The sequence below is a fragment of the Arabidopsis thaliana genome (genome assembly GCF_000001735.4).
Source record: "Arabidopsis thaliana chromosome 1 sequence".
NCBI lineage: Eukaryota > Viridiplantae > Streptophyta > Magnoliopsida > Brassicales > Brassicaceae > Arabidopsis > Arabidopsis thaliana.
Window position 1 is genome coordinate 15,051,284 of NC_003070.9, and position 25,653 is coordinate 15,076,936.

Here is a 25,653-nt window from a genome sequence, read left to right on the forward strand (position 1 = left end):
AGTCTGTTGCCAGACACTGGGTGTGGTCGAGTAAGTTGGTCGAGTGATTGTAAAAACTAAGAAACAGGCAATGAGAACGATTAAGCGATAACGATAAAACAGAGAAATAAGATAGACGAGAAATTCCTAAGGATGGGGTAATCGAGTAGAGTGGTGTCCTAGCCTATTCGAATGGTTAACAAGCGCAATCAAGCTATCCCTAGACAACAGGTTCAACAACAGACCAATTCACTCCCGTGATAGAAATCCTCAAGCAAAGCTAGCCCAGACTAATTCCCATTAACGGAATCTAACTATGCAGGCAATACGAACAGACTGATAAAGTCAATAAACGCTCTAAACGGCCAATCCCTTGGGATAGAGACGCATATCTCAGGAACTAGTGGATCAAGCATTCCATCGAACACCTTCTGGGTGCGGGAATGCTTGGGATCGAATTCCAGTTGATCAGAAAGAAATAAGCAGTAAACGCAACTAATCCTAAAGGGATTCAATCAATTCTAAAACTTAACCATTCTACAGACTACGGATTCCACAACTACTCTATCTCATCCCTAAGAATTCTAAGTCACTACTCAGACAGCATGCTCGAAGACATAAACGCAGGTAAACGATAATATTGCATAAGTAAAGAGATAAAGAGTAGAGAAACAAGATGACTAATGAAATCAAACGCGGAATCTCAATAACTTGGAAAAATCGCGAACTACAGGTTGTAGAAGCAAAAGCGGCGTAGCAGAGTAAAACTGAAATTAAAACTGAAACAAAAACGCAATGTCGACTAGATGTCTCAGGACAGAACCCTAAAACATCTATTTATACCAAACGAAATAAAATGATAGTAGACGGGCCAATAACCTAATCGCCCGGCCCATAGAGTGATAATGGGCCGAGATGGGCTTCGTGATCCGATGGAGGTCCAGGCCGCTTCCAAACACTTTGTCTTCTCCTCTTTTCTTCCTTGTGCTCAGCTTGTCTGGTTGAGTGCGGATTTGAGTAGACTGTGAAGACGTGATCGAGTGTCCGGTCGAGTGATGGTGATGGTGGTGAGTGATGATACTCGACCAGGGGGTCGAGTAACGTGGTAGAGTGAATGGTCGAGTGTGGTCAGGTGGTGTGGCGAAGCGGTACTCGACCAGGGGGTCGAGTAATGTCGTCGAGTGGCCTGAGCTGAGGTTACTCGACCTGGTGGTCGAGTGGACGGGAAGAATGGCTCCAAAGTCACTCGACCTGGGGGTCGAGTATGTGGGAAGAATGGCTCCAAAGTCACTCGGCCTGGGGGTCGAGTATGTCTTCTGGTTCTGGCTCGTTTCTTCCAATTTGCTCGCAAACAGCTCCAAATCACCTGAAAACAACTAAGAAATGCAATATGTATGCAAAGCTATCCTAATCATGCAAAGTGTGCAAGAATGATGAGAAATGATATAAAACAGTGATGAATGATACGAAACTAGACTCAAAGTGATGATGAATAGACACTGAAAACATGCAAATTATAGACATATCATAGGTGTTCTCTAAATACTCCTAATCTGTCTTTAACTCTTATTATTAGTCAAATGCATTCGATTGTGACACATTTTAACCATAGAAACACTAACAAAGCTATTGACAGCGTCTAAGCAATGTTTTGTTGGTTTTAGCCTTTTTTGAGAGAAAATGGGTATAAGTGTTGTCGAAACACTCCTAATCCATTTCTAAGTCTAATAATTAGTCAAATGCATTGGATTGTGATACATTTTGACAATAGAAACACTAACAAAGCTATTTACTTTTTCTAAGCAATATTTTGTTGGTTCTAGCTTCTTTTGGGAGAAAATGGGTATAAGTGTTGTCTAAACACTACTAATCCATCTCTAACTCTTATAACTAGTCAAATGCATTGGATTGTTGTACATTATGAGGATAGAAACTCTAACAAAGCTATTTACTGTTTCTAAGCAATATTTTGTTGGTTGTAGCTTCTTTTAGGAGAAAATGGATATAAGTGTTGTCTAAACACTCCTAATCCATCTCTAACTCTTATAAGGAGTTGTGTCATGATGGGGCACTTTACAAGTTTGTAAGCCCATTGAGGGCACTTTGGAGGGAGTAGGCACTTTTTTGGGGGGTTTCTACTGTTCGACAAAAAACAATACCATACTACCCCTACTGACGTCAGCTGATGCGCTAACCATGGTTAACAAAGTTTTAATCACAGCCGTTCGTTTGTTTTGTAGAGAGAATCATTCTAGCGGCTATTAATAATAGTTAGACACGAGTTGTTGTTCTGTGGATAGCGCCGACAAGCTCGTTAGTTTTTTTGCTACCAAAATAACTAAACACTAAAAATGTATTGCGGTTAATATATCTGATGATTCTTGTGGATTCGTTTTGATGGTTGTAAAATGTTAATGAATATAGATTCCAATGGAGAGTTATTGTATGGTCATTTGCGGAGAATGGGAATGCTCGGATATTCAAGAATGGTATTAACAAAATTTTAATGTCTAGAATTGTTCCAATTACTGCAGGGATGAATCTTTCTGGTTTGGAAGATATTGTTTTGAAAGAATTCATGAATAAAGATTTGACATTAGGAACCCCTAGGTTTAGTTATTTGCCGTCTAATATCATGGATTACACGACGGGGAAGAAGACACCTCCGATATTGATTACTAGTGAAGTAGGTTTGAAGTTCTTCATCGAGATGTTTGGGAGGAACAAGGGTTTAAATTTGTTTGTTACTTTCAGCGGAATGATTGAAATAGGAAATCCTCGTCGGAAAATTATTAGAGAAGAAGAAGTTGCTGGTTCATCTGTAATGAAGAGTAAGAAAAGAGCAATTTCCTCATCATGTGAAGGACTTGCAAGAAGTGATGATGACTTTGGATGGGAAGCACCAACTGCTGGTTCCAAAACCCCAAAGATTCCGATAACTCAGGATGACGACACTGTTATAGCGGAAGTTGAAGTACTAGAAGCCATGTATAACAGACGCGATGAACAATTACATAGCAGTGACAGCGAGAAGAAGAGTAGAACTAGTGCCAGTAGTGATGAATATGAAGATTTCTTTGGGGATAGTGAGGAAGAGGTCAAAGATGGAGAAAATGTAGATGAAGTTGCTCCGACAGGTTTTGATACCGAATTTTGGGGTCACTTTTTGGATGATGAGTTAGCTGGTTCTGATGCATCTGAGATCATGTGTAGTCCACGAGTGCCTAGAACTCAAGAAGATAAAGATTGCAATGATGGCAGAGGTAGTAGTACTGACTCCGAAACCATGCCAAATGGAGGACAGAGAAATCGACAGACAAGGAAACTTGATGATATTGAAGATGAGGAGTTGTATATTCCTCCGCTTTTTGATGATATTGAATATGAAAGGGACGAAATCCCGGATCTTGGTATTGAAGATGATGAGAAAGGTATCTACAAAGGAAGGGTATATGCAAGTAAACAAGATTGCCAAATAAGCTTAGCTATCCACGCTATAAAGGAGCAATTTTACTTTAAGCAGTCTCGTACCAAGCGACATTACTTTGTGATAACTTGTGCTGATGAAAACTGTAAGTGGAGAATAATGTCCCATGAGATGAAGACGTGTGGTTATTACCAGATAAGGAAGGCTGATTTAGAGCACACATGCAACATTGAAACAAGGGGACAGTACATGAAGATGGCGACTTCAAGAGTTATAGCATCAGTCTATAAAGCCAAGTACAGTAAGTACTCTGAAGAGCATGTACCTTTGGATTTGCAATAAATGGTACTTGAGGATTTGAGAGTGACAACATCGTATGGGACGTGTTGGAAAGCAAAAGAGAAGGTTGTGGAAGAGGTGTTTGGTACTGATGATGACTCATACAAGTCCCTTGAAGCGTATTTGTATGTTTTAAAAGTTACAAATCCTGGTACAGTTACAGATATCAAAACAGAGACTAAAGAAAATGGATTTCACAGGTTCTTGTATATTTTTTTGGCATTTGGTGCATCTATTGATGGGTTCCGATATCTTCGTAGGGTTATTGTAGTTGATGGTACGCATTTGACTGGTAAATACAAAGGAGTGTTGTTGACAGCCAATGGACAAGATGCCAACTTCCAGGTTTTCCCTCTTGCATTTGCTGTAGTCGATAGTGAGAATGATGAATCTTGGACATGGTTCTTTCAAAAGCTTGAGCGTCTTATTGCACACAGCAAATCTCTGTCAATAATTTCTGACCGACACCCATCTATCTACATAGCTAAGAAGAATGTTTTTCCTCTAGCTCACCATGGGGCATGCATAGTACACCTAGCAATGAATGTTAATGCTAAATGCCATAACATGGGGCTTGCTAATCTGGTAAAGAACGCACGCTATACCTATACTGTTAAACAGTTCAATGATATTTATTCACAGATAAGCATGAAAAACAGTGAGTGTGCTTCATATCTTGAGAGGTTGAAAACAGGGCATTGGACAAGGGTCTATTTCCAAGGTGAACGATATAATCTAATGACAAGCAACATTTCAGAAACTCTGAACAGTGTATTAAGGAAAGGTCGTGGATCCCCTATATTGGAATTGTTAAGGTTCATAAGGGCTATGTTAACAAGATGGTTTAGTTCAAGAAGGAAGAAGTCTATAGAGCATACAGGTTTAGTAACTCAAGAAGTAGATAAAGTTTTGATGAAAAACCTTGCCAAAGTGAGAGGAAGCAAAATTGGAAAGGTTAACACTTGGAGTTATGAAATTGTTGGGATGTTCAATGGAAAGCATCAGGTATGTCTTGATCGTAGAGAATGCAGCTGCAAGGAGTACAATAAGTTAAAAATTCCATGTGGGCATGCTATGTTGGCAGCTACAAGTGTTGGTCAGTCAGATGGATCATTAATCGCAGATTTTTACAAGACAGCAGCTTGGAGAGCAACTTACAAGTGTGTTATAAACTCTGAACTCAACTTGGAAGATGTTGACGTTCCAAATGAAATTGGAAGACAAACTATCTTCCCACCAAGGACAAGAAGGCCGTCTGGGAGGCCAAAAAGGCTACGTATCAAATCCATTGGCGAATATCCGGTTCGTATTTGTAGGAGTCCCATTTTTTCGACTTTATCTTTATTCCGTATTTAATTTTCAATTTTATGTGGTTTAACAGAAATCAAAGAGCGTGAAGGTGAAGATTAACAGGTGTGGCAGATGCAAAAAGACTGGACACAACAGGACAAGCTGTAGTAATCCAATCTGAAGATGTTTTAAAATCGGCTATATTGATAGAACGATGACCATTTTATTATTGTTTTTGTGTTTGGAAATGGTTATTTTTGGATAAAATATGTTGCATTCTATTTTATAATTTTAGTTTCGACTTATTACATATAAATCTAGTAAGGTAATATATTAGCAAATTACAGATAATGATGAAAAACATGGACAGGTATAGGTGGATAAGATATAAATAAGGTAGGACTGAATTGTTACCCGTTAATAATGAAAGAATATACGAAATACTAAACATTAAATAAGGAAGTTACTAATTATTGGACAACAAAAAGTTTAATTCCTTTAAAAAGAAATTGGAATACAGACAGTTTCATTGACCTAATTAAGTACTTCTTTGAAAAAAATCAAACTAGGAGAATAGAAGTTGTAAATAATTGAAGGGAAACGTCGATTCGGTGAAAAGGTTTTTTAATTAGTATTTAAAGGGAAATATCTTCTCTTATACAGAATATCTTGCCCCAGAACAAATCGCCTCAAATACTAAAAGTGTGTACATCTTCTCTTGATCCAGTTCTGTAATTCGAGGTGTTTCTTATGGCTAACTACCATATGCTTCACGAGTTGTCACTTGTTCTTACGGGGTGGACAATATGTGTCTGTATTCTAAGGATATACAAAAAGTTAGTGTATCCTAACTCCTATGAAATTTGCTGCATTCTTGTCGATGAGAGGGTAATTTTGTAAATCCTTCATTTATAAAATAATTTTTTTACTTCTTAAATGGAAATATCAATTTGTGTTGTGTTTTTATTAGGGTGATCAAATGGAAGCAACAATTGATCGTCGGTACGCTTCTGTATATCTGGAGTCGATACAGGAAAAACAGTGGAAAAGAATAACGACTTTTATTGTCAGAAAGATCATTTCCCCAATTCGGTCTACATCCAATCCATATGGAATATGGATTATGGATAACACTGTCGTTACCCCAAGTGAAACCAGAGAGACCATCCTCTTTAAAAACTTAACTCCTTTCGATTATATACTCGAGGACTCGGCCACAACTAATATCTTAGTTGGTAAGTAATTTAATCATGGTAATTGTTTAGTAATTTAGGAAAAGCAAACCTATTATAGAAACCAAACTATATTTACTTATAAATTAATTGATTTTAAATGTGTAGAATTACTTGGGGCGATTGTAGATGTTGGGAGTTTGAGAAATGATTCTGGCAACGTTGAAGACGTTAATGGTTACACACTTCAGTTCAAGATCATGGATCGCTAGTAAGTAAAATAACTTTATATTGTTTATATAAAATTGTCTGCATAAATTTGTATACAAGATTATGATCATACTTATTGCAACAGCAAAGAGGTATTGTCGTGTGAAGCTCTTGGGTAGACAACGATCGACTTTGAAAAAAACTCTTGATTGTATGGAAAGACAAATATGATTGTTGCACTAGGGTGGTGGAAGGTTTTGAAGTCAAATGGGTGGCCAAATGGAGCGAAAATTGTGAGCCATGGATCCATATCAAAAGCGTTTCCTAATCCAAAGATTCCTGAAATTAAAGAAATTAAAATGGTTATAGATTGATGGTTGATTCATGAAATTCTATTTCTTTTTTTTTGTAATAATTACTGATTTAATGTTTACCATGAAATATTTATATTAATATTTGGTTTTTAAAAAAAAAATCTTTATTCAAAATATTTTTAATTTTTTTTAAAAAATATTTAGATTGCCAATTCGTTATATCAATTTACTTACATGATATTAATTTCCTTATATATAATTTCTCGAAATTATAAGTTATAAAATAAACTGTCCATCACAACACATCCACAATACCAACATAGATAAACCTATTAAAATCAATAGTTTCCCTAAATAGTATTTACTCATCACTAAAATCTAAATCCTATATACTAAAACTATACTCAACACCCTAAACAGTAAACCCTAAATTGAAAAAACAATAAACCATATTCTTAATACGTTGTTAGATAGTTGTCAATAACATATTATAATTAAATTCGTTATATCAAAAACAATTTCATTATATTTATGTCTGAATTAATCATAAATTTATATTTAAATATTAAAATCATAGTATACATATACATAAACCGCTAATCAAGAAACGTTTATACGATAAAATTTAGTAATCAGTCAAATAAATAAAAATTTAATAAACACAGTATCCATATCATCATAACCACAGTTAAAAAAAATTTTATCTCTTTAATTCACAAGTTTTTGTAAATAGGAAAAGTATATAGTCAAATCAATTTAAACTGATCCATAACACTAGACTCTAAGCCATATACAATAAACCCTTAACCCTAAACACTATAAACTAAACAGGCAACTCTAAACCCTAAACCCTATTCACTAAACCCTAAACCCTAAACACTATACATTATACCCTCAACCCTAAACACTAATAACTAAACACTAAAAACTATACTCTATATCCCTAACTCTAAACACTAAACACTAAACTTTAAATCCTATATACAAATAACATTACTCAACACCCTATACACTAAATCCTAAATACCAATCCTAAACCATATTCTCAATATGATGTTAGATAGTTGTGAATGACATATTTTAATTAAATTCGTTATATCAAAAATAAATTAATGATATTTACGTCCGAATCATAAATTTCTATTTAAAATTTAAAATCATAGAGTACATAATCATAGACCCCTAATCGAAAAACGTTTATACAGTTGAATTTAGGAATCAGTCATCAAAATCTTAAGTTATTAACCATACTATCCATAACAACATATCCACATAGAGTTACATAATTTATCCCTATAATTCAATGGTGTTCGTATATAGTAAAGGCTACATAGTCAAATCAAAATAAACATATACCTAAACCTAGACTCTAAGCCATATACCTTAATGACTATACATTAAACCCTAAACCCTAAACCTTAAACCCGAAACACTCAACCCTTAACACTTAACCCTAAACACTATAACCTAAACCCCAACCTCTATACACTCTACCCTAAACCTAAATGCATAACCCAAATAACTATAACATTACACTAAACATATTTCTAACCCTAGCCTCTCGTGCAAATTCCATAAACTGTATACCCTAAAGACTATACAATAAACCCTAAACACTAAATCTTAAACCCTATACACTAAACCCTAAACCCTAAATCCCAATCCTAAACCATATTCTTAATATGATGTTAGATAGTTGTGAAATAACATATTTTAATTTAATTCGTTATATAAAAAACAATTTAATGAATCAGTCATCAAAATCTTAAGTTATTTAACGCACTATCCATAACAATATATCCACATAGAGTTACATAATTTATCCTTATAATTCAATGGTGTTCGTAAATAGTAAAGGCTATATAGTCAAATCAAAATAAACATATACCTAAACCTAGACTCTAATCCATATACCCTAATGACTATACAATAAACCCTAAACCCTAAACCTTAAATCCTAAACACTCAACCCTTAACACTTAACCCTAAACACTATAACCTAAACCCCAAACTCTATACACTCTACCCTAAAACCTAAACCTAAATGCATAACCCAAATAACTATAACATTACACTAAACATATTCCTAACCCCAGCCTCTAATGCAAATACTGATAATAGGTTTTTAGATCAATTAATCCTAAAGCACTATCATGTCGTTGTAGTACTGAAGGTTGTCAATCCAAATGGGTGTGATGCTAACAATCAAGATGTGATCAGAAGTCACTAAGTCAAGCCAAACAATAACAAGTTTTGGTGTGTTCTAGCAGTTCTAAGTTTACATGCAGAAAACAGAAATTCAAGCAGAAACATTAAAACACTCGACCAACACAGCTCTTTGCAGAGCACTGGGTGAGGTCGAGTAACAGACATAAAATAAAACACAGATACTCGACTGCACAGTCTGTTGGCAGACAACTAGGTGGTCGAGTATTAGGTCGAGTAACAAGAAAGAATTGTAGAAATTAAGCAACAAATAACAAGATGCAGTAAACAACAATAGAGTAAACAAAGAATTCAATCAGATAAAGAATTCCCGAGGATGGGGGAATTGTGTAGTTTCGTTTCCTCAGTTTACAAGTGATTGACATGCTCAATAAATTATCCCTAGACAACAAGTTCATTAACCAAATCTAAGTGCTACCGCAACAGAGACCCTCAAGTTAACCTAGTCCCAGACTCAATCACCATTGACGAGAGCTAACCTAACAGGCATTACGAATGAACAAGTTAAAGCCAAAACGCTCCCTGCAACCAATACCTTGTACATGGCCACGAATCTCTGGAATTAGTGGTTCAGACATTTCATCGAACACCTTTTGGGCTCGGAAATGTCTGGGCTCAAATTCCAGTTGATCAGAAAGCAATAGGCATTAAGAACAACTAATCCAGAAGGGATCTATCAATCGAAAATTCTACACTACTCTAGCCCATCCTCAGAAACTAATTCACTACTCAGACATCATAGCAGAAAGCATAAACGTTGAACAGGTTGGAAACATGATAACAACAGTGTAACAGTAGGATGATAACAGGATGAACAACAATAAACGAAATAAAGAACAAATACTGAATACTGAATAGATAAAGAGAAATCCGGATTACAAAAGGTCAAGAACACAGTGTCTGCGGAATAAAACTAGAAAAAACTTGTTTGCGAAAATATGAAGTACATGCTACTTATAGCCAAATATTCCGAAACCCTAATACTTAAAACGACGAAGTATTAGGACGGATTAAGAACTGTACTCGACCCATGTGGTCGAGTGAGAGGTCGAGTGAATAGCTGGAGTCTTCTTTTCTTCCTTGTGCTCGAGTGTCTAGTTGAGTGCGGAATGAAGAAGACTCTGAAGCTTGTCATCGAGTATGCAGTCGAGTGGTGGTGATGGTGATACTCGACTTCATGGTAGAGTGATGATCAGGTAATGGAGGTGAAGACACTCGACCTCGTGGTCGAGTGATGTGATCGAGTGATGGTCAAGTGATGGGGATGAAGACACTCGACCTCGTGGTCGAGTGATGTGATGAAATCGAGAAGCCCTCTACTCGACCTGGGGGTCGAGTGGTCTCTTGAGATCTTGAAGATCCTACTCGACCTCGGGGTCGAGTGGTTTGACATGATCAGGTCCGCTTCTTCCAGTTAGATCGTCAACAGCTCCAAATCACCTGAAATCAACACAAATATGCAACATGCATGCAAACCTATCATAAACATGTAAAGTGATGACAAATGATGAGAAATGGTATAAAACAGTGATGATATGATGATAAAGTGATGACAAATGGATGCTCAATACATTCAAAATACACACTTATCAACTCCCCCAAACTTAGTCTTTGCTTGCTCTCAAGCAAACAATCAAGAACAAGCTGGAGGTGAGGTTTGAAAGCGGGGACTCAGGGCCAAAGCACCAGATAAACCATATGAAATCAATGTTCAAGTTGAGAGTTCTAAGTTGCAATATGATCGAATTCTACTTAAAAATGTTAGCCATGCCTCATTATCAATCAATCCGACTCATATGCTCGACCTACACATGTTTTCAAATCTACCAATCCCTTTAACAATCATTAGTTCTTGAACGTGAATCAAGCAATGCATCATCAATGAACTCATTTGGCTAAGGTAAAAGGTCAAGAGACAAAGATGGTCCCTTAGAGAATAGGCTTCTGTAACAGGGGATCTCTCAAAAAATGATTAAGCTTTAGTAGAATGCTAAAGGTAAGTCCCAAGCTATCCATACAGAGATAAGATCCCATCTACCCAGAGTATATCAAATGAAGCTCTAATGGTAATTCCATCTCCAATCCCAATATAAGAACTTAACTCTACCCTTTGCATTCATGAATCTTTTAAGCCTTTTTTCTAATCATTCTTTTCTTTTCTCTTAACTCTAGGAGAAGCTTTCTCAACACTTTGATACATCTAGCAGATTTGGATTTCTTTAACAACTAAGTTCCTGTTTTTAACATTCTAAAATCAAGGGCTTTTGCCCATCTTCAATAGCTAACAAGAACTCTTTCTTTTCTTTACAAATCCCAAAACCTTTATTAGACTTTCTTTGCTTCTTTAGCTTACTTCACCTAGAGTCTTTTACCTTTTCTTATCAATAAATCAATTCTTTTTTTTTTTTTTTTAAACACATCCCAACCCAAAGTATAAGCGCCCACCTAGTCCTATCTAGTCCGAAAAATGCGAACTAGAACTACATGAGACACTATCTCTGTCGTTACGAACCTAACACTTTCTACCAAGCTTAATCGGTAAGACCTCACAAACACTCACAAGTGATATAGGGCTTGAAAGAAAGTCTAGGTTTGGGTTTGGGTTTGGGTTAATTGCTCTAATAAGGAGAGTCAGCTACTTGGATTAACAAGAGTGATCAAAATGAATAAGAAAATCCAAGTATTTTAGGGTATCCATGAGTTCAAATTTGATGCAGACATGATAATTAAAGATCAGATTCAGGTTCAAAATGATAGGGAATGGTATCAAATCATGACAGTGTGGTCGAGTAGAGCAATCTAGGCATGGTTCAGTTTTATTTCAAATTCATTGACTACGCAACAGACAACTAGCAACGAGGACACTGAGTTTATCCAGTGAACCAAAATGCTTACAAGGCTATCTCATCATTATCCCCTATGCATATGCAACAATCCTAAATGAAACACTCTAGACTCGATCTTAAATGTAATGCAACTACATGAACACTCTTTTTTTTGTGAAATGATTTTCTGAAATTTTTCAAATTTTTTGGTTTTTCTATGCCTTAGATAAATGCAGACTCAAGAATATATACAATGAAACACACACTTCCTGAGCCCTCCCCCAAACTTAAATCACACAGTCCACTGTGCGAATAAACTTGGAAGAGTGTACTTAGGACAAATCCATTCACAGGAACAAAATGAAGAAACAAATCACAACAGATGATATAATACAATGGTGAAGTGAGGCGCTTACCTCAGTCGAAGAATGAACGTAGTTGCTCGTTAATGGCTGCCTGTGATTGCTCTCAGGCCATAGACGAACCGCCTTGTTCTGTATCAGCTCCAGCAGGTGGGTATTCGACCTCATCAGTTGTGTGGCGGCCAGCACCGCTCTGAGGGTACTCGACCTCTCTCCTTCTGCTGCGGCCAGCACCGCGGTCGCGTAAAGTACGAGACTGCAGAAGTCGTCTGCTCCTGCTGCTAGATCGAGTGAGTGTGGTCCTCTTCTTCCTCCTAGATTCATGAGGCTCGAATGATGAATGCCTTGCGGGAACATGCAGAATCTCCTACTCTCTAGGCTCAGGCACGTCATATCTCCTCGAAAGCATGTCCTGAGGGAGCTGTCCCTGCGGAATAGCTGTAGTGGAAGAGGAGCAGCTGATCTTGTTCTTCAGAAACGTGATAGCCCTGAGGCACTTGGCGAGTAACTTATCCTGTTTCTTGCACCACTTCTACAGCTTGCTGTTGTTCCTGTGAGCTTCGCTCAAACTCTTCCTTTCCCTCGTTGGAGGTATATGCTCACTTAAATGATACATGCTCGTGTCAAAGTCCGCCTCATCTATATCATCTGTCTCATCAACATCTTCTGTTGTAGCTCCTTCGGTGTGACTGATCTCCTCAGTTGGCGGACTGCCCTCGAAATAAAGATCTTCAAGCGCAGGCTTGAAGTTAATGTTCCTGCCCTCGAGAATCCTTGTAGCGTCAATGTAGGGGAGAAGAATGTTGGCGATTCTAATCGATGAATGCTCGAACCTATAGCCGTGGAAGTCGCCAACCATGTCAAACTCCAAGAACTCACATTAGCGCAAATGATCCAAGTCCATCATCCTCGGTGCTAACCCTGGTTCCTTGAGTGGTACTCCACAAGCTTCCAGAATTGGCGTCACAACGCCGCCCATGCATAACGCCCACTTCCTATATCCACACAGATGGATCAACAGAGGCATTACTGGTGGTGCGTTGTTGAGATCGCCTCTCAAGACATTCTTTCCCTTTGTCCGGCGCTTGAACAAGTTGAAAACATGATAACAACAGTGTAACAGCAGGATGATAAGAGAATGAACAACAGTAAACAAAATCAAGAACAAATGCTGAATACTGAATACTGAATAGATAAAGAGAAATCCGGATTACAAAAGGTCTAGAACACAAGGTCTGCGGAATAAAACTAGAGAAAAACTTGTCTGCGAAAATGTGAAGTACATGCTACTTATAGCCAAATATTCCGAAACCCTAATACTCAAAACAACGAAGTATTGGGACGGATTAAGAACTGTACTCGACCCAAGTGGTCGAGTGCGAGGTCGAGTGAATAGCTGGAGTCTTCTTTTCTTCCTTGTGCTCGAGTGTCTGGTTGAGAGCGGAATGAAGAAGACTCTGAAGCTTGCCATCGAGGGTGTAGTCGAGTGGTGGTGAAGGTGATACTCGACTTCCAGGTATAGTGATGAGGTCGAGTGATGATCAGGTAATGGTGGTGAAAACACTCGACCTCGGGGTCGAGTGATGTGATCGAGTGATGGTCAGGTGATGGAGACGCTCGACCTCGTGGTCGAGTGGTGAGGTGAAGTGGTGATGTCTTCTACTCGACCTCGGGGTCGAGTGGTCTCTTGAGATCTTGAAGCTTCTACTCGACCTCTGGGTCGAGTGGTTTGTCATGATCAGGTCCGCTTCTTCCAGTTAGCTCGTCAACAGCTCCAAATCACCTGAAATCAACACAAATATGCAACATGCATGCAAACCTTTCCTAAACATGTAAAGTGATGACAAATGATGAGAAATGGTATAAAACAGTGATGATATGATGCTAAAGTGATGACAAATGGATGCTCAAAACATATAAAATACACACTTATCAACTCCCCCAAACTTAGTCTTTGCTTGCCCTCAAGCAAACAATCAAGAACAACCTGGAGGTGAGGTTTGAAAGCGGGGACTCAGAGCCAAAGCACTAGATAAACCAGATGAAATCAATGTCCAAGTTGAAAGTTCTAAGCTGCAAGATCGAATTCTACTTAAAAATGTTAGCCATGCCTCATTATCAATCAATCCGACTCATATGCTCGACCTACACATGTTTTCAAATCTACCAATCCCTTTAACAATCATTAGTTCTGGAACGTGAATCAAGCAATGCATCATCAATGAACTCATTTGGCTAAGGTAAAAGGTCAAGAGACAAAGATGGTCCCTTAGAGAATAGGCTTCTGTAACAGGGGATCTCTCAAAAAATGATTAAGCTTTAATAGAATGCTAAAGGTAAGTCCCAAGCTATCCATACAGAGATAAGATCCCATCTACCTAGAGTATATCAAATGAAGCTCTAATGGTAATTCCATCTCCAATCCCAATATAAGAATTTAACTCTACCCTTTGCATTCATGAATCTTTTAAGCCCTTTTTCTAATCAATCTTTTCTTTTCTCTTAACTCTAGGAGAAGCTTTCTCAACACTTTGATACATCTAGCAGATTTGGATTTCTTTAACAACTAAGGTTCCTGTTTTTAACATTCTAAAATCAAGGGCTTTTGCCCATCTTCAATAGCTAACAAGAACTCTTTCTTTTCTTTACAAATCCCAAAACCTTTATTAGACTTTTTTTGCTTCTTTAGCTTACTTCACGTAGAGTCTTTTACCTTTTCTTATCAATAAATCAACCCTTTTTTTTTTTTTTTAAACACATCCCAACCCAAAGTATAAGCGCCCACCTAGTCCTATCTAGTCCGAAAAATGCGAACTAGAACTACATGAGACACTATCTCTGTCGTTACGAACCTAACACTTTCTACCAAGCTTAATCGGTAAGACCTCACAAACACTCACAAGTGATATAGGGCTTGAAAGAAAGTCTAGGTTTGGGTTTGGGTTAATTGCTCTAATAAGGAGAGTCAGCTACTTGGATTAACAAGAGTGATCAAAATGAATAAGAAAATCCAAGTATTTTAGGGTATCCATGAGTTCAAATTTGATGCAGACATGATAATTAAAGATCAGATTCAGGTTCAAAATGATAGGGAATGGTATCAAATCATGACAGTGTGGTCGAGTAGAGCAATCTAGGCATGGTTCAGTTTTATTTCAAATTCATTGGCTACGCAACAGACAACTAGCAACGAGGACACTGAGTTTATCCGGTGAACCAAAATGCTTACAAGGCTATCTCATCATTATCCCCTATGCATATGCAACAATCCTAAATGAAACACTCTAGACTCGATCTTAAATGTAATGCAACTACATGAACACTCTTTTTTTTGTGAAATGATTTTCTGAAATTTTTCAAATTTTTTGGTTTTTCTATGCCTTAGATAAATGCAGACTCAAGAATATATACAATGCAACACACACTTCCTGAGCCCTCCCCCAAACTTAAATCACACAGTCCACTGTGCGAATAAACTTGGAAGAGTGTACTCAGGACAAATCCATTCACAGGAACAAAATGAAGAAACAAATCACAACAGATGATATAATACAATGGTGAAGTGAGGCGCTTACCTCAGTCGAAGAATGAACGTAGTTGTTCGTTAATGGCTGCCTGAGATTGCTCTCAGGCCATAGACGAACCGCCTTGTTTTGTATCAGCTCCAGCAGGTGGGTATTCGACCTCATCAGTTGTGTGGCGGCCAGCACCGCTCTAAGGGTACTCGACCTCTCTCCTTCTGTTGCGGCCAGCACCGCGGTCGAGTGATCTCCTCGAGTGAATGAGACATGATCTGCTGCTGGATCGAGTGAGTGTCGCCTTCCTTCTTCTCTTGTGGTCCCGGGACTCGAATGACGAATGCCTGGCCGGGACATGTGAGACTCTCTGCTCGCTAAGCTCAGGCTTGTGCTCAGGCTCATCAAATCTCCTCGATGGCATCTCCAGAGGAGGCTGTCCCTGTGGAATAGCAGTGGTGGAGGAGGAACAACTCAGCTTATCTGTTAGAAACTTGATAGTCTTGAAACACTTGGCGAGCAGCTTGTCCTGCTTCTTGCACCACTTCTGCAGTTTACTGTTGTTCTTATGAGCTTCACTCAAGCTCTTGCTCTCCCTCGCTGGAGGTACATTCACCAAAGTGATACATGCTAGTGTCGAACTCCACTGCTCTGTCTTCAACCATCCCATCCGAAGCAGTTTCTTCTAGAAGATCATCCTCATCCAATGGTTGAGCGTTCTCATAGTAGAGGCGTCCAACCTCAGGACGAAAATCAATGTTATCTCCTTCTATTATCCATGTAACCTCAGGGCTAGGGAGAAGGATGCTAGCTCTCCTATCCGTAGAGTGCTCAAACCTGAACCGGTGCAAGTCGTCAACCATTGCAAACTCCAGGAATTCGCAGTGACGTAGGTGCTCGATATCCATTGCTCGCGGCTCGAGTCCATTAGAAGTGATAGGGACTCCACAAGCGATCAGAATCGGTGTCACAACACCACCTATGCATAGAGCGCCTCGTGCTCTCTTATGGTTATTGCTGACAGCCCAGCTCTTGTATCCACACAGATGGATCAGAAGAAGTACAGAGAGAGGTGTGTCATTGATTTCACCTTGGAGAGACATGCCATTCTTAGTTTGGCAAAGAGTTCCCTTGAGAGCCATTGCGATCATCTCCATATAAGAGTTAGTAACCGTCCCTATGATCTCTCGGGAGTAGAGTACATTGGCTATAGAACGCTGGAAGTACCTGATGACAGGGGTGCGTATCTGATTGCTCTTTGACCTGGAAGAATTCAGCGGTACAGAGCTGCCAATGGTGATCCACAAGTCTTTCAACTCTTCTCTGTCATACTTGGGCTTAGTTCCCGTTTAACTAGGGAAACCAAACAATCCTTCCAAGCGCTTGATTGATAACCTATACTCATGACCATACACAGAGAATTTCAAGAATCCCAATCCTTCACAATCCAACTCATCAGAGGTCATACCTTGGTAGAGCTCCACTTGCAGCGTGGAAAGGAATTGAATTGTCTCATCTTTGTATGCTACATACGGATAAGCCATCAGAGTGTCCAGATGACAACTCTAGTACAGGTGCTGAACATCCTCCAACAATCCGAGCTGTGCAAGTGTGGTCGAGCAAGGATACCTCGTACTACAGAACTCATTCAGCTTGAAGAGCCTAATATATTCCTCAGCAGGCAATACATCGGTTTTGTGCAGAAGCTTGGTGGCTCTGCGAGTATGCTCAGGCATGTACACGTCTTCCGGATCCTCATCTATAAGCTCATACCTCTCTGTTATCGCTCTCTTCCCTCGGGCTATCTCAGCCTTTCTCCTGAAACTATCATATTCTCTCTGTTCTCTCTCTGGCCTTGAAGACGACGTCTTTGTTTCTTCCATGTTGTAGTCAGGATCAACAGAAGAACTGCCACTTTAATTACTCATGATTCTCCTGTAGAAATTTAGAACTCAAAGCTCAAATGTCAATAGGTTAGTCTCAAAGATAACAGTGAAACCAAAATTTGTAACCAATAGGCGATGAAATACACCCTATTGGTCGAGTACAATACAGTACTCGAGTAACCTGAGCTGTTTTTGAGTTCCTCTTAGACGAATTGGGTCGAGTAAGTGTTCTTGAATTCGAGTGAGTCTGCTCCCGGAGGTCGAGTGAGTCGTGGAGGTTGAGTTCAGCCGGTGAAGCCTAGAGGTCGAGTAATCACTCTTATTGTGCTTCAGGGCTCTATTGCTTTCAAGAACAAAAGGTCGAGTGAATACTCGAGGTCGAGTAGCTTTGTCGTAATCGAGTGGTCCCGGAGACTTTGACGGTGAACGAGGAGGAGTACTCGATTACAGCGGCGCAGGGATGGTCGAGTGACGTTGGAAATGAACTGGTGACGGTGGCGCGGAGGTCGAGTGGTTCTCAGAGGTCGAGTGACAGAAGAAATGGGTTGGTGACGGCGGCGCAGAGGTCGAGTGGTTCTTGGAGGTCGAGTGAATTGATCTAGATCGAGTGACTCTTTGGACGGCGATTCGTGGTGTAGAGAAATTGGAGTGTCGGTGGTGAGATGAAAAGAGGTAGGTCGTGTGGATTTTGTGAAGTCTTGTGAAGTTTCAAAATGAGTGGTGGAGGTTGAGTTTTAGATTCTCTCTCCAGCTTATCCTCAGCGCGTGGTCCACACTCTGTTGACTGAGAAAATCTGCAGAAAATCTACTGTAAACTGCAAGAATTCTCCGTAGCTCCTGATGGTCGAGTATAGTGATGTTTTTTATTTAAAAAAAAAAAAAATTTGGATTTAAAACATCACGTATACTCGACTGATGTACTCGAATTCCGGGTCTCGAGATGCAACAGGAAACTTTCAAAATTTTGTACTCCACCAGGTTATATACTCGATCTCCAGGTCTTCTATAGAGTAAAAGTTTTGAATTTTTACTCTATCTCCACGTTGTTCCCTTGTCTCTGCGAACCACAAACACAACTAAAACAAATCAAAAATAACAAGACAAGAAAAATTTATTTACAGAGATAGTCATGGGATTTCCTCCCAAGTGAGCTTGTTTAAAGTCATTAGCTCGACTCCTTTACTCCTTTAATCATCAAGAAGGTCCTGGAGATGAACTGATGTCACCTCTGGAAGGATTTGATCCGCTAAGTATTTTTTGAGCCTTTGACCATTTACTGTGAAGTCTCCACTTTTACCAGCTATAGTGACTGCTCCATAGGGATGGACCTCAGTGATACAGAAGGGGCTTTTTTGGAAAGAGTTTCAAGCGAGAGTTGAACAGCAGCACCTGATCACCAACCTGGAAATCCTTAGGGATGATCTTCTTGTCATGGAAAAGCTTGGTTCTCTCCTTGTAGATTTTAGAGCTCTCATAAGCTTCTAGAGGGATCTCATCGAGGTTACTGAGTTGGATCAATCGCTTATCCTCAGCAGTTGTACTCGAGCTCAACAGGTAGGTGACATGATTTTCCATAGAGAAGATTGAAAGGAGTTGTACCAATGGGGGTCTTGAAGGCTGTCCTGTAAGCCCATAATGCATCATCTAGCTTTGCAGACCAGTCTTTCCTTGTAATCCCAACAGTCTTTTCCAGAATTGTTTTTATCTCCCTATTGGAGATCTCAACCTGCCCGCTTGTCTGTGGATGATAGGGAGTGGCGACCTTGTGCTTTACTCCATGCTTCTTCAAGAGGTTCTCAAAAACCTTGTTGATGAAATGCTTCCCGCCATCACTGATTACTACCCTGGGAACTCCAAATCTTGGGAAGATTATGGTCTTGAACAGCTTCAGCACAACTTTTGCATCGTTGGTAGGACTAACAATAGCTTCGACCCACTTTGATACGTAGTCTACGGCGACCAATATATACTTGTTACCGTATGAAGATGGGAATGGACCCATAAAATCAATCCCCCATACATCAAAGATCTCAACTTCCAAGATTGGATTCTGAGGCATTTCATTTCTTCTACTGATGTTGCCTTTTCTCTGGCATGAATCACACTTTGAAACAAACTCCTGAGCGTCCTTAAACATTGTTGGCCACCAAAAGCCTGCTTGAAGAATCTTGAACACTGTCTTGAATGTCGCGAAGTGACCACCATATGCTGAGCCATAGCAATGCAGCATGATGCCTTCCACTTCATCTTCTGAGACACATCTCCTGTAGATAGATCTTATCTTTACAGAGAGTGTAAAGATAAGGCTCATCCCTGTAGTAATGGTTTATGTCTCTGAAAAACTTCTTCCTTTCATAACTTGTCAGGTTGGGAGGCTCTACTCCCCATGCCAAGTAATTGACGTGATCGGCATACCATGGAGATTCTCCTTCAACAGCATTCAGTTGGTGGAACTCTTTCCCACTGTAGCTCCTTCCAAAGAACTCTACAACCATGAGTTGCTCTTCTGGCATTGAATCGTCTATCGGAAGGGGTTCTTCAATTCTCATCCTTGACAGATGGTCAGCTGCACCATTTTAAATGCCTTTCTTATCTACTATCTCCATGTCAAACTCTTGCAATAAAAGTATCCATCTCAACAGTTTTGGTTTAGTATCCTTCTTGGCATACAGATGCCTCAAAGCTGCATGGTCTGTATAGACAGTGTCCTTTGATCCAACCAAATAGCTTCTGAATTTCTCAAATGCGAATACAACAGCTAAAAGCTCCTTCTCAGTTGTTGCATATCTTCCTTGAGCTTCATCCAACGTTCGGCTGGCGTAATATATGACATGAAGCTTCTTGTCTATTTTCTGGCCTAAAACAGCTCCTACTGCGTAATCTGATGCATCACACATGATCTCAAATGGATAGTCCCAATTAGGCGCTCGAACAACAGGGGCAGATACCAAAGCATCCTTGATGGTGTGAAAGGATTTGAGGCAGTCCTCATCAAATTCAAATTCGGTTTCCTTGCACAATAGTCTGGTTAACGGCCTGGCTATCTTGGAGAAGTCTTTAATAAATCTTCAGTAAAATCCAGCATGACCAAGGAAACTTCTGATGTCCTTCACCGTTTTTGGTGGCTGCAACTGCATCATCACTTCAATTTTTCCTTTGTCAACCTCTATACCCTTGTCTGATATCTTGTGACCCAACACTATGCCTTTCTTCACCATGAAATGACACTTTTCCCAATTGAGAATAAGATTCGTCTCTTCGCACCTTGTCAATACCCTGCCAAGATTCAACAAACATGAGGAGAAAGAGGGGCCATAGACCGAAAAATCGTCCATGAAAACCTCCACCATCTCCTCGATTAAATCCGAAAATATAGAGGTCATACACCTCTGAAATATTGCAGGAGCATTGCCTAAACCAAATGACATTCTCTTATAAGCAAAAGTTCCGTAAGGACATGTGAAAGTGGTTTTTTCTTGATCATTAGGGTGAATTGGTATTTGAAAGAAACCACTATATCCATCAAGAAAGCAATAGTATGGATGATTAGTTAAACGTTCAAGCATATGGTCAATGAATGGTAAAGGAAAATGATCTTTCCTAGATGCAGCATTTAACTTCCTATAATCAATGCACATTCTATGACCAGTTATAGTTCTAGTAGGGATCAGTTCATCCTTTTCATTTTTGACAACAGTCATTCCACCCTTTTTAGGGACGCAATGCACTGGAGAAACCCAAGTACTATCAGAGATAGGGTAGATGACACCAGCATCAAGAAGTTTCAAAATTTCTTTTTTCACTACTTCTTTCAAATTGGGATTTAACCTCCTCTGTGGTTCAATGCTAGAATAGGATTCGTTTTCAAGGTGGATCCTATGGTTGCATAAACTAGGTGAAATTCCCTTAATGTCGGATAATGAATAACCAATTGCTCTCCTATACTTTCTAAGCTCAGATAATAGCAGGTTCACTTCATCATCATTTAACTCAGCATTAATGATCACATGGTAAGTAGAGTTTGGACCAAGGAATGCGTACCTTAGACCTTTAGGAAGTGGTTTGAGATCAACCTTCGGTGCCTTGAGTTCAGACCAGTCATTTGAAGTTGGAATGATCGGCTCCCCAGATTCGTTGGCAGACAAGGTCGAGTGGCTGGTCGAGTATGTCCTCGAGAGTGCAGGTTGAACTCGTGTTGACCCTTCTTCGCTCATTACCATTACCTCCGTTGCTGGTCCATTCAATTCCTCAAAGGGTTCTGATTCTTCCATCGCTTTATGGGAGTCTAACAGCTTCTGGTATCCCAATGTTTACAAATGCAGAAACCCATCTTCACCACTTTTGGTTAAAGCACTGTTAAGATGATCTTCTTCTGCCAGCTCTTCCAGTAATTCATCAGCTAACTGATCTATTTCTTCGATCCAAAAGAGTTGCCCTTCTATGGTAGGCTTCTTCATCGCGTCCTTGACATCAAAGGTCATCCTAAAGTCTTTGCCAAGGTTTAGATCAATCTTCCCTTTCTTGACATCAATCATAGCTCCTACAGTTGCTAAGAAAGGTCTCCCTAGAATCAAAGGGTCCTTGGGCTCTTCACCCATCTCCAGGACTACAAAGTCAGTTGGTATCTCCACAGCTCCGATCCTGATTGGGAGGTTTTCGAGCAAATCATGAGGGATCCTTACTGATCTGTCAGCTAGAATGAGAGATATATTGCAGGATTTGTATTGAGTGAACCCCAATCTTTTGGCGACAGAGAGCGGCATGAGACAGACTGAAGCTCCTAAATCACATAGGCATCTGTTGAAAGCCAATGGACCTAAAGAGCATGGTAGAGTGAATGAACCAGGATCACTAAGCTTCTTAGGAATGATCTTCTTCTGTATGATAACACTGCATTCATGACTCAATACCACCATCCCTTGCACTTCTTCAATTCTCTCCACGATCAAGTCTGTTAGAAACTTATGAGAGTCTGGGATTAGCGCTAGAGCGTCAACAAGAGGTATCCGCAACTCAACCTCCTTGATGTTCTTGGCAAATATAGCTCTATACTTGTCTGCTAACGCTTTCTTGTGACGGCCAGGAAATGGAAGCTGTGGTTTGTAAGGAGGAGGGACAAAGACCTTTTCTTTGTTCTTGACGGCAACTGGTTTTGGAGCAGTTGATGATGTTGATGGGAAGATAGGTCGAGTTGTTGGTCGAGTAACATGGTCGAGTGGCAGCTCGAGTGGTTGCTCGAGTGGTTGCTCGAGTGGTTGCTCGAGTGGTTTTTCAGCTTGATCCTCCCCATCTTGACCTTCACTGTCCTCAGTGACTGTTTTTGGTTCCTCCCTAGTTGGAAGTTCTGGAAATTTCCATTGCTGGCGGCATCCAGAAGCATTCTGATGCGTGGTAGGACTCCTCTGTAGAGAGTGCTGAGTAGAGAGGCTTTAGTAAAGCCATGATGAGGGCATTGGTTGGTGTAACCCTTGAAACGCTCCCATGCTTCACAGAAGCTTTCACCAGTCTTCTGTGAGAAACCAGAAATCTCATTTCTGAGTCTTGCCGTTCTGGCATTGGAGAAGAACTTTGATAGAAAAGCCTTCTTACAATCATCCCAGGTGGTGATTGAGTCATGGAGCAGATTCTTCTCCCAGATGTGTGATTTGTCGCCCAAGGAGAATGGAAACAAACGGAGCTTGAATCCGTCTTCACTGACACCATTGATCTTTGTCAGGTTGCAGAGCCTATCGAATTCATCAAGGTGGTCGAGTGGATCCTCCATTGGCAGACCATGGAATTTGTTCCCCTGAATCATCGAGATGAGACCACTCTTAATCTCGAAGTTGTTGTTCAGGATAGCAGGAGGTGCAATTCCTTTCCTCTGACGGTGATCACGTGGTGCATCTCCAGCACTAATGTTGGCAGGGCCATTCAATCAGATAAAGAATTCCCGAGGATGGGGTAATTGAGTAGTTTCGTTTCCTCAGTTTACAGGTGATTGACATGCTCAATAAATTGACCCTAGACAACAAGTTCATTAACCAAATCTAAGTGCCACCGCAACAGAGACCCTCAAGTTAACCTAGTCCCAGACTCAATCACCATTGACGAGAGCTAACCTAACAGGCATTACGAATCAACAAGTTAAAGCCAAAACGCTCCCTGCAACCAATACCTTGGTACAGGGTCACGAATCTCTGGAATTAGTGGTTCAGACATTTCATCGAACACCTTTTGGGCGCAGAAATGTCTGGGCTCAAATTCTAGTTGATTAGAAAGTAATAGGCATTAAGAACAACTAATCCAGAAGGGATCTATCAATCAATACTCAATCACCTAGCATACTGAGAATTCTAGACTACTCTAACCTATCCTCAGAAACCTATTCACTACTTAGACATCATAACAGAAAGCATTAACGTTGAACAAGTTGAAAACATGATAACAACAGTGTAACAGCAGGATGATAACAGAATGAACAACAGTAAACAAAATCAAGAACAAATGCTGAATACTGAATACTGAATAGATAAAGAGAAATCTGGATTACAAAAGGTCTAGAACACAGGGTCTGCGGAATAAAACTAGATAAAAACTTGTCTGCGAAAATGTGAAGTACATGCTACTTATAGCCAAATATTTCGAAACCCTAATACTCAAAACGACGAAGTATTGGGACGGATTAAGAATTGTACTCGTCCCAAGTGGTCGAGTGGGAGGTCGAGTGAATAGCTGGAGTCTTCTTTTCTTCCTTGTGCTCGAGTGTCTGGTTGAGTGCGGAATGAAACAGACTCTGAAGCTTGCCATCGAGGGTGTAGTCGAGTGGTGGTGAAGGTGATACTCGACTTCCAGGTAGAGTGATGAGGTCGAGTGATGATCAGGTAATGGTGGTGAAAACACTCGATCTCGGGGTCGAGTGATGTGATCGAGTGATGGTCAGGTGATGGAGACGCTCGACCTCGTGGTCGAGTGGTGAGGTGAAGTGGTGATGTCTTCTACTCGACCTGGGGGTCGAGTGGTGTCTTGAGATCTTGAAGCTTCTACTCGACCTCTGGGTCGAATGGTTTGTCATGATCAGGTCCGCTTCTTCCAGTTAGCTCGTCAACAGCTCCAAATCACCTGAAATCAACACAAATATGCAACATTCATGCAAACCTATCCTAAAGATGTAAAGTAATGACAAATGATGAGAAATGGTATAAAACAGTTATGATATGATGCTAAAGTGATGACAAATGGATGCTCAAAACATGCAAAATACACACTTATCAGTAGCGTCTTCTCCCACAGATGGGCTTTGTCTCCAAATGAAAACGGGAACAGGCGAAGCTTGAAACCATCTTCACTAACTTCATTAATTTTTGTTAGGCTGCAGAGCCATTCAAACTCGTCCAGGTGATTGAGTGGGTCTTCCATTGGTAGTCCGTGAAATTTGTTCCCCTGAACCATAGCAATGAGACCGCTCTTGATCTCCAAATTGTTGTTCTGAACCGGCGGAGGGACAATGCCATGACGCAGGTTATGGTTGTGTGGGAAGTCGCCAACGCCAATGTTGTTGGGCAGTTCTTGCTCATCTACAACGTCAGCCATCGTATTTGTATGTGTCTGTTCTCTTAGAGAGCGAGCGATGCGGTCGATGTTGTCGTTGAAGAAGAGGTTCTGATGTTCTTGTGACAGTGTTGGCATACAACAGGTATCAGCACAGCTTGAACAGACCAATCAGAGACTGGTCCAGGGAAGCTTGTGAATGTGAGTACCTGAAACACACAAACAGATAAAAAGACACGAAGTCAGTAACCTTGTAACAAAAGAACTTGATCTTAACGTTTCCAAAAATCTCAAATATAGCAAAGAAAATACCCAATTGGCAACGGCGCCAAATTGATAATAGGTTTTTACGGTCAATTAATCCTAAAACATTATCCTGTCGTTGTAGTATGTTAGGTGTCAATCCAAATGGGTTTGATGCAGACATATGAGAGACTGGTCCAGGGAAGCTGGTGAATGTGAGTACCTGATACACACAAACAGAGAAAAATACACAAAGTCAGTAACCTTGTAACAAAAGAACTTGCTCTTAACGTTTCCGAAAATCTCAAATATAGCAAAGAAAACACCCAATTGGC

At 40.0% G+C, this 25,653-nt stretch overlaps 3 pseudogenes across 3 annotated transcripts; 2 read left to right on the plus strand and 1 right to left on the minus strand.

Moving 5' to 3' along the window:
- Window positions 1-2,515: 2,515 nt before the first annotated feature.
- On the plus strand, window positions 2,516-5,224 carry AT1G40097 (annotated as a pseudogene; the record flags this gene model as incomplete). Its single annotated transcript has 1 exon — window positions 2,516-5,224.
- A 561-nt stretch (window positions 5,225-5,785) lies between these two features.
- AT1G40099 lies at window positions 5,786-6,829 on the plus strand (annotated as a pseudogene; the record flags this gene model as incomplete). The annotated part of the gene is made up of 1 exon: window positions 5,786-6,829.
- Window positions 6,830-12,259: 5,430 nt separating this feature from the next.
- Window positions 12,260-25,213, minus strand: AT1G40101 (annotated as a pseudogene; the record flags this gene model as incomplete). The annotated part of the gene is made up of 1 exon: window positions 12,260-25,213.
- Window positions 25,214-25,653: the final 440 nt, after the last annotated feature.